A 10,218-nucleotide genomic window follows, 5' to 3' on the forward strand; every position below is an offset into this window, starting at 1 on the left:
TAAAATAAAGTGCTGCCTCTTGTACTGGCTGGCAAACGTTGCATCAGTCCATTTCTCTTGTCAAAGGAATAAGAAAACAAATTTGGTGGAAGAGCTGCATATTACAATGCAACGTGATGATGTAAGGCTAATGAACAGTGAAATCAATTAATTTCAGCTCATTTATGCAGAAAAGGCCAAACTGTGTCAGAGCACAGCTCCGTCCGTATTGGTGTCCTGTCTCTGCTGGTGACCAGAACACTGCTGAAGGTCCAACAGCCCCCAGATGCTGATGTGATCCAGTCAGGTGTGAAATCTGAACACATCACCACCAGAAACAGGTTTGGATCCTGGAGCATGAGGTTCTTCTCTCTTCCAAAGTGCTGTTTATTGTGATCATTGGTGGGGGGAAAGTATTTAAACTGAGTTTATTAAAACTGGTTTTACCTGGGAGGTGCAGAGATATTACAGTGGAGCCTAAAAGGTCTGACAGGAGATACCTGGACCTTCTTCTGACAGTTGTGCCTGTAGAAAAGGGAGGGTTTCTGCAGGGGTGAACCAGCAGAGGACAATTGCCACACAGCCCCCACAGTCCTTCAGGTACCTCCTGGGTTTGGTGCCTCCCACCGCAGGGTTCCCAGCTCTGTATCTGCTCTGCCCTTGGAAGGAAAGATTTCTGCTTTCCCCCCTTTTCTCTTCTGGAAAGAGAAAAAATGTCAGGACTGGATCCAAGGCATATCGAAAGAACGAGACATCATGGTAGGCATCAAGCACGATGTTAGATTTGCTGCTTATTTTTCGAACAAGATGGTGATACAGCTCTCCTGAAGTTAAAGCTTTTTAGCAAACCCCTACATTCCTTCTTTTTTTAAATAAAAAGTTATTTTTCTCCTGCATATATTACTTCCTTTGTGCCATGTGCTTGTCTTTGCTGCATTTCTCCTGAGAACAGTTGGTCACTCTATTTCTATGAAGTATTAATACCCCACCAGTGATATTTATGTACCCAGATCTCTTTTTTTTTTTACCTTTAGATGTTCAACAGCATGAATATTCTTATTTTTTATTTAAAACTAATTTGGAGTTCTCACTCTCTAAGGGGTTTCTAATCACCAAAAAGTGCCTGAGGCTAGAACTGATTGACAGGAAAACGTTGTGGCTTCTGAAAAGTAAATTGGCTATTGACAGAGCAGTATACAAAGGAAAATGCTAAATGCTTATTATTTATGAGCTATTAGGGAAAATGTTATTAGCATCTGTTTCCCACATGGGCAAAAACACCTGTCAGACATCAGGAAACTATAAAACGATGCACAGTTAATAGTTACTTTGTTTAAAAAGTCATTAAAATTGAATGTCAGCTAAAACTTAGGAAAACATTATTCTTCAAACAACTTTTAATCTTGCTGTTCAAAAAAAAAAATAGAAAAGACCTTGCCACATTTTAATTTCTGGGAGCAAAAAGGCAGAAGACGTTTGATTTGAAAGTGATGAGGTGACTTCTGGTACACAACAAACAAGGTATTGAAAAAAAACACAGAGGAAAAAAGGGACAAGTTGGCTCCCCTCCTGCACTTGTACAACAGAGGGAAAGCAGAGCAAGGTCAGGCGCTTACATGGGTTTTCAGCGCACATCTTGGGGATGTTTGGATTTAATTGAACCTGTAAATAGGATGCGTCTGTCTGTCTCTGCCACCATGCTCTTCCCAGGTGGAGCTAAATCATAGAATGGCAATGGTTTGACTCCAGAGCCGGCATTGGCCACAGACCAGGCTGGGGGCAGGAGTCACTGGTGGCCTCTCTGCAGCAATAGGAATTACCTTAATGAGTTGCAGTTAATGGGCAGACTAATGGTTGACTCTTCTCCCAGGTGGGAGAAACCTCAGGAGCATCATGAGACCTGAATCATGGCCAAACTCTGCTCTGCACAGGGTGGGTCACATCCAGGTTGGACTTTCTTGTGTCTGCAAATAAAAAGGAAAATTGTGGCCCAGGTGTCCCAGAGAGACCGACACACTCCTGTCCCCAGTCTGCATCACATCTGAATAGAGATTGACTGTATTTTTATGACTTTTCCAAATGCAGAGTTGCAAAGAGCTGTGTCTAAAACCACCCAAAGTATCTCTTTGCCCTACAGCAAGAAAGCGGATAAGGCTGGGATCATCCAGGCATTTCATGCTCAGTATATTTAGATGTAGTCTATCAAGACTTGCTCTAAATTAACACTTCTTGTTAGAGTTATTGAAGGAAATGAAGACTCATCTGGGGTTTTCCACCTTGGATCCAGCCAGTATTACAGATCAGATAACTGGAAAGCAAGAGGTTTTGATTCTTATTTTTATAAAAGCCGTAGCATCTTTTGTTGTTGTATGTGCCATCAAAATTTTTTACATAGGGAGCCATTTTCCTTTTACAAATTCATACATGTGTTTTCAAGCAGCCTTCTTCAGGAGGCAAACCCGAGCTCCGCATTCTATACGCAGCTGAGCACACCCCCAGCATTTTAACATTTGTATAAACAACTGTGGTAAAACCAAAGGCTTTTTTTGACACACGTTACGATGGCACTTTTCCCTCGCAACTTTAGCACAGATAGTGAAACCAAACCCAGGGGGTCTTGAATGGATGTAGGGCCAAAGGTGAAAATATGCTTAAAATATTCTGTTCTTAGTGTCTGAGCAAGTATAATAGCAAAATATACACACACAAGCCTTGATGGTGAACAGAAACACGATCTATCTTCCCACAATTGCACAAAATACCTGATGTTGCAAAGTAAGAAAACCCTTTGTCTATACAATTTATGTTCCCACCTGAATAGGAATTTAATATCTGGAGTTTTACTTTGGGAAATAGAAAAAAAAAAATCTTTAAAACAACCCCTCACCCCAAAGTCACCCTTTGTTTGGCTTGTGGTGAATGGGACCTTAGTGATCCAGGACACAAGGACAAACCCAACATGACACCAGTAAAAATGCCAAAGAAATAGAACATAAAATATTGCTTGTCCATTTAAATTATTTAATGTTATTAACATTAATTACCATATTCGGATAGCCTGAATGATTCACAGGTTTTCCCTCCCACATCTTCTCCTCCAAAGTTTAACTCTGAATTTCGACAACCGCTTGTTTTTTCCATCCGTTTTTGTAGAGCAGCAGAAGGGGTTGGGCAGATGATGTCTCTCCATCCTGGTCCTCTTTGCTCCAAACCTTATTTCCTCTACATCTCCTTTCGTACCACAGCCACAACTCCTGGTTTGGTGTGTCCCAGTTTCCAGCTGTCACGTCCATGGGGATATTGGGGGCTCTGGAAGGGTTTGGCCAAGACCCAGGGTGGGCTCAGTTAGTGCTGTTGGGTATCAGGGACTCACAGGTGATGAGGTTAAAGAGATACTGGTGGAGTTCAGTACTCCAGCACAATAAGAAGGTCATATTTTAATATAAATAGGAGTATAAATTATCTTTATCTGATGAAACTGTTGGCTTTCATTACTAAGTTTTAGCACAATTTCTTCTGTAGCCCGTAAATTGAGACAATGTCTGGTCTGTTCAAAAGAAAGAGCATCCTCACCATGTGAGGGACCGAGGACTTTGGATGTCCCCAAGACACACTGGCAACCTAACAGCAAGATAAAGGATGCCTCATCTTCTGAAAATGGCCAGGTAGGGAGGCAGAAGATACTTTTAGTTCACTATTAAATTAATTTCTGGGGTTGGTTCCGATGACGCTGTAGACACTTCACAGCACAGGACAAAGCAGTGACTTTCCAACCAGCATCATAAGCAGATGTGCTTCCCAAAACCCTGATCCAGACCCCAGATGCCTTCAGAAGGACATGGGGCTGCCTCTCACCCTTCCCACCCTCTCTCCGAGGTCTCCTCTGCCTTGTCCCATCCTCCAGGCAGGAGCCCTCCTGGGTGGGTGCTTCAATATCAGACTGGAGCTGCCTTTGATGTGCCATTTTCTCTTTGAAATGCAATGTCTCGCTCATCTAATCCCCATCACATTTGGGAAGCTTCTCTTCAGTCTTTCAGATCAGGATGTCAGGGGAGTAGAGTTTATTTTTGAAAGGGGAGAGCTTGAAGTTTTTTGATTTTTTTTTTTAAACGTAAATGCCTTTTTTTTTTTTAAATCAAAATGTAAATGAACCCCTTTGGTGGTTGTTTTTGGTGGGGTTGGGTTGAGGTTTTATTGTTTTGTGGGGTATGAGTTTCTTTTGCTTGAGACAGTAAATAGCTCTCAGGCACCTTGGATCTGTTTTCCTCAGCTTTCCCTTGATGCACACTGTATAGTCCATTTATTTCAAATCTCTAAATTGTCTTTACCAAGCATTTATGTGAGTTCACTCAAGAAAAAGCTGTACTTAAACTCAACAGAAACCAACACCGTGCCCACTCCACTCCCAGGGAGTAAATCCTAATGAGTAGAATATGCAAAGACCAAAACCTGCTGTAATTTGTCCGATTTGGCTCATTGAAATGATCGCCCCCAACCCCTGTGCCCATGACGAAGTGATGGGTACTTTCTTTCAAGGAACTGATGTGAAGGATGGGAGCTGTGCTGGAGCTGCTCCCAAATCCCCCAAATCTGTGTTTTTCACTTTGAAACAATTCGTCCTCAGCCTGTTTCTCCCCACACTCACCTTTCCCTCTCTCAGTCTTGAAAGTTAGAAACATCTTTTCTATTCCAGAGGCCAAAGGGCTAAACTTGCCTTTAATTAAAATGCATATTCTTTAATTAAAGGCCCCATAACACATGAAGGGCATTCATTGAAATACGATGTGTGACATAGTCATTACCCTGCTGTTAATTACTAATTAATGAAGCTATTTCAATTAATAGCTTCCCCACTGTCACTCTGGCTTTGACAGGGCTCCGTGCTGAGAAGCCGTAGTGGAATCACAGGCGATCGTAACTCCTGGAACGGCACCAAAAGGCATCAGCTGAATATTCATGTCGGACGACGTTAACACTTTTCAATTAAACATAATAAAGTAAAAGCTCCGTCAAAAGTGTATATCAAACATGCGTCAGCCTTTCCCTCTCCCCCTGTTCTCTTCCAGCTTGTCAAAAATAACTAGAAAGAAGTAGAAAAAAATAAAAATTGGGGTTTTTTTTCTTTCCTTCTGACACTCCAGGCTTATCAAGCAAAGGATGCTGCTGCATGCAGGGAAGATTTAAAATGAGCTTAGGCTTTCGCAGGCAACTCTTTTCCCTTCAAGGTCTGAGCATCGCATCGTTCTCCTCTTTTCTCTCCCTTTCCCACCATAAAACTGCAGTGGGGACAGGCCCTCGGTGCCTTCCCAGCCTTGGGCTGAATTTGGGGAGCTCAGGAGCAACGTGTTTCCTTTCCACACTTAAAGAAATCGCTTCCCAAGTGCAGGTTGTAATTACTGAGCTGTGTCACCAAAGAGGCTGCTGCTAAGGGCTGGTATAAGGAACAGTGTGAAAGAAGCTATTTTGCAGTTGATGATAAGTTATATCAGGCCTAAAAAAAATGCAAAGCTGTGATGAGCTCTCTTGGGCGCCATCTGGTAGAAGTTTTCCATTTGAAATACTCGGAAAGTGAAACCAAGAGAAAGTCCTGTGGAGTATATGGGTATTGAACCACAAATGGTTTATTTTAAGAGGTGTTTTTTTCAGGCAAACCTTGAGGAGGGAGAGGAATCTTTTAGAGAGAAAACATTATTTATGGAAAACAAGAAATGGGGGGAAAGGAAGACGTTTTCCAACTCTCCATATTGTTTGGGTACACAGAGGTCTTGTATGATTTGTTGCAGAAAGCAAAAAAATGGTGACCTGGTGCGGGATACTTCTGCAATGGGAACATGGAGGGGAGATGGAGATTCATGTGGAAAGAAGGAGGAAAGCAAGAAGGACTGCGAGGAAATGCTTCAATCCATGTCTCAACTTGCAGTTCCTCTCTGAAGCCAAGCAAGACAATACTCATTACGTTGTGTGTTGGTAATACATTGCTGAGGTATTAGCTAAGAGCCCCATCATGTGATGGGACTAATAAATAAACCATGTGGGTTGTGTTTATTCTTTGTGTTAGGTTGTGTTTCTGCATTTCAGTGTCTCAAACTGAGTTGTGGCACAGAGGGAAATGTCCTTACTGCCCAATCCTGAACATCAGCTGGAGAAATTATTTCTGGTAGCTCTAAGAAAATGCGAATCCATTTATTATGTTTGTTGTTTAGCAATGGTAATGAAACTAAAGAATTGTGAGGCCATGTGGTTTATCAGCCCTGGGTGGAGTGATCCACCCCCCATTTCCTTCTCCATCCTTACAAACATGTTAATGATTTTCTTTGACACTTCAGGATTTCCCACTCTGTTCCTAGACCAAGACTGGAAGCTCAAATCAAACCAGGTCTTAAAAACAAGTATTTCAGACTCTCAGAAAACTGTGGCTACAACACCCAGCACCTTCCTTGGGTTGGAGGGCTGTGACCTTTTCCTGCTCTGCAGCTGCCGCCAGATGTGCTGATGATAAGTCAGGACGATTTCCCCTGCAGGCACCAGTCCCCAGCTGGCTTTCTAACACCTACTCTGCCTCACAGCGGTGTTGTTTGCAAACTTGGGACCATGCAAAGAGTACAAGCAGATGAAGAGGTCAATACGCAGAAGAAAATTCCCAGGGAGGGATAGACAGTCCTTCTGAATGCTTTCTTTTGCCCCCATGCCAAAAATCTGATTTTTTTACGCCTTTTTTCTTTTTCCTTATGGCCATCACCATAAAGCTGAGTGAAAGAGGAGCCCAGCTGATCTGTCCGAGCACAACAGAGGATCAATCGTTTTTTGTCTGGCTGATGAACATCTAAAGGCTGGTCTCTGAGGTCTTAATTAGGGTTCGGGGCTCATTCACCTCCACCTCTCCTGGGACAAGGTTTTGCTTCTTCTGCTCAATTACCCACAGTGTCTCCTCCACGTGCACAACAGACCAGGAGGGATGGAGCTTTAGCTCTATTTTAGTTGTAACCTCTGAAGCATAATTCAGAGCCACACATTGCTATAAAGGCTCCACAGATTGCTCTTATAACATAATAGGCCCTTGATCTGCTACTTTTGTGTGGGGTATGGAGGCCAAATTAATTAATTGGACAGACCCTCATGTCGTTTGAATGCTGTGTCCTCTTGCACGTAGTGGCAACTGGTGCTACACAGGGATTTGTACCTGACTTTCTTGGTGCTGGTAGTAATTTTCTGTCTGACGTGTGTCTGTTTTTATTCTTTATTATTAGCAAAGTAAAGAAAAGGCAGAATTCACACAAATCACCCTTTGTATATTTATGATGGGAAATGCTGATGTTAAAACAGATACTGAAGCTCCATCGCCAGTGCTGTGATCTTCTGCTGTCTGTCTCTGGTCATTAAAGATGCTCCCGCATGCCTGCAAAAGAAAAAAATGTTTCAGGGTATGTTGAGAGAAGTATTGGCTGAGATCGGGGTTGCCCTTCCCTGGAAATATTAATCCACCAAACACGGATGAATCTCCTGGAATAATCCTCTCTAATGCACGTTCAGGAAATCAATTCAGTGCTTTACTCTTTAATCCAGAAATCTCCAAGGAGGAGGAGGAGGAAGAGGGAAAGGATGAACAGTCGCTATCGGAAGAGGATAAAAATCAGCACCGCGTTTAAGGAGAAGAGAGAAAACAGTGTCTTTATGGGGAGCAAGCAGTAACATGTTCTTACCAGCCCAGTGGTAAAGATTTACCTACAAACACTGAAGCCCTGAGCGATGCCAAAATGTGCTGTTTCTTATTCATGCTGTAGTTTTTGGCTCTGCACTAAACCTGCCAGAAAAGGGCAGGTGCTAAAGAAAACCCCTCCTGGTTGGCAGTGCTCTGGGACCCTCCTGGAGGCAGATGCCCTATCGGAGCTGTCAGCCTCGGCCCCCTCTCAATCCAAACAACAGAAAACCCAGTAATACCCACATTGCATCACCTTGGAGTTATATTTACAAGCCAGATTTTCATGTGTCTGCTCCATGTGTGTTTTAACTGCGGCCACGCACAAAGGTCCAACCCACACAGGCAGGTCTCAGCCAGGGTAACTACCACGGCAAATTCGGGAGATTATTAGTGTGTGTATTAGCATATCCGGTGTTGAAACACCGGTGAATCTGGTTCAGTTTCCATCCCGAACAGCTTTATCCATATCCTTTAAACCTGTGAGTAATACATCTTAACGATGCTCTTTCAGGCATGGTTTCTATCCTAAACGCTTTAAAACACAGCTGGTTCTAGGCATGTTTGTCTTTCAATTGTCTCAAAAAGTTCCCATTTTCCAACACCAAGCTATTGTGAAGGATTTCAAAAGCCTGCCAAGAAGAGTTTGTTCATCTCTCTGTTCCCGGATAGTCAGTAATTTTATCCTAACTTGTTTCAAAGCTATACAGTGCATTTCTGAAAATATTTAAATAACCTGAGGGTGCTGAGAGAGATCAGTTGGTATTTGATAGTACTCAAAGGATGAAGAGCTGTATCTGGAGTTTGGTAACATAAGGCTAAAGATTTTCATCTAGTTTGTCACAGTCGTGAAACAAGGGAAAAAAAAATTATTCTGAGTGAATCAGAATTTTCCCAGAGTTTTTAATCCCTCAAAATGCATCACTTGACTAAGCTATAAGTTAAATTTGAATTTCATGCTCTCAGCTGATTCCAGGCACAAAATCCCCAGAAAGCAGGTACCTCTTTGAAGGGGTTTGTCACGGTCCCTGGATCTGAACCTTTTTGTCCAGGTGCAGAACAGCCCATCTCCCACCGGCGCTGGTTCTCCCGGAAGGACAGCCCAGGGCTGTGCCAATATTTCTCAGGTCACACACTTTGTTGCAATTTGTGTCCTACTTAGGGGCTTCTGTGTAATGAAATCAGGAGGATGGAGGTCCAGGTGGCTCCTGCAGTGGGAACTGCAGCCTCCAGCCCTTTTCAAAGCACAATTGTGCCCCAGATGGGCTGAAATAAAATGAAATAAAGCAGATCACAATAAACTGCTCACCTGGAGACCTCCTCTCTGATATCTGATTATGCTCTTGCTGATAATACTGTTTGTTCAGGGAGGTTATTTTGCTAAATAACCAGTAAATAAGCAGGGTCAAGGGTGCAGAAGAAGAGGACATGTACTTCCCTGAGCCTGGGATGTCCAGGGACCTCATCTGCTCCCCCAAACCAACTCAGGGGGTTCATGGAGAGGGGCTGGGAGAGGGATGGACAGCGGGATGCAGGAGCTGGAGGGAGGATGCTGGAAGGGGCAGCACACGGAGCTGCAGGTACCGAGGAGCAGCAGCAAAACCACCCTAAGGCAATGGCAGCTGGGAGGTTTGTGACACTGGGTTTATGGGCACGAGCTGTAGCTTCTCGTTTGGGGCAAAATAAGAGAAAAAGCATAAAAAGGCTTCTGTGACCAGCCAAAGTTTGCACCAGCTCTGAAGGGCTGAGGATGAATCTCATAGAAGTGTAACCCATGCAGGTACATGGGAGAGACTGTAAATGAATGGGTTTGTACAACATTCAGTAGGAAAGCAGGGAAAAATCCCAATGTGAAAGGAATTTAACAGCTGTAACGACCCTAAATGGTTGCACAGGAAAATCCCCCATCAACCACAAACAATTTGCTTTTAATGAGAATGCAGGACACGCGCCAGCAGGTTGCTGATTCTTTGTGTAAAATCCTACCGATAATTGCTACACGTGTACCTTTCCATTGTGTCCTATGGAAGCGGGATTTTTATTTTTATTTTTTTGTTTGGAACTGAAATTACAAGCAATTTATTAGGGAATAATTAATGCCGAAGCGCCAGAAGATCGTGCCTGACGCTGTGTTTGGAAGAACAGGAGCGAGTCACCAGTAAATCGGTAGTTGGACAGAGCAGGGGAAAGCAACTTGGGAAAGACTCAAGGGATCCGCAGAAGCTTGTCTGGCAGGCAATTCCTCAGTCAAACCATTAATTTTTGTTAATCCTTTGCAAAAATCTGGTGATTTGGGAACAAAATTTCACAACAATTTCAGCACTGCTTTAGGAGGCCAAATCCTATTACTGGATAACGGGACTTTGGCTTCCCAGGAGCAGAGACACTTTGGAAGATGTGGGTTGATAGTAGGTTCTCTTTTCATTATTGGATTAAAACCTACTCCACTCTTAATCCTGCACAGGGAACTGATAAGCAGGGAGCTACACCAGTCTGGAAACCAACTGGAGCATAAAACGGCAGTGACCGTTCCTGCGGCTGAC

Source organism: Patagioenas fasciata, chromosome 16 (assembly GCF_037038585.1).
Source record: "Patagioenas fasciata isolate bPatFas1 chromosome 16, bPatFas1.hap1, whole genome shotgun sequence".
Classification (NCBI taxonomy): Eukaryota; Metazoa; Chordata; class Aves; order Columbiformes; family Columbidae; genus Patagioenas; species Patagioenas fasciata.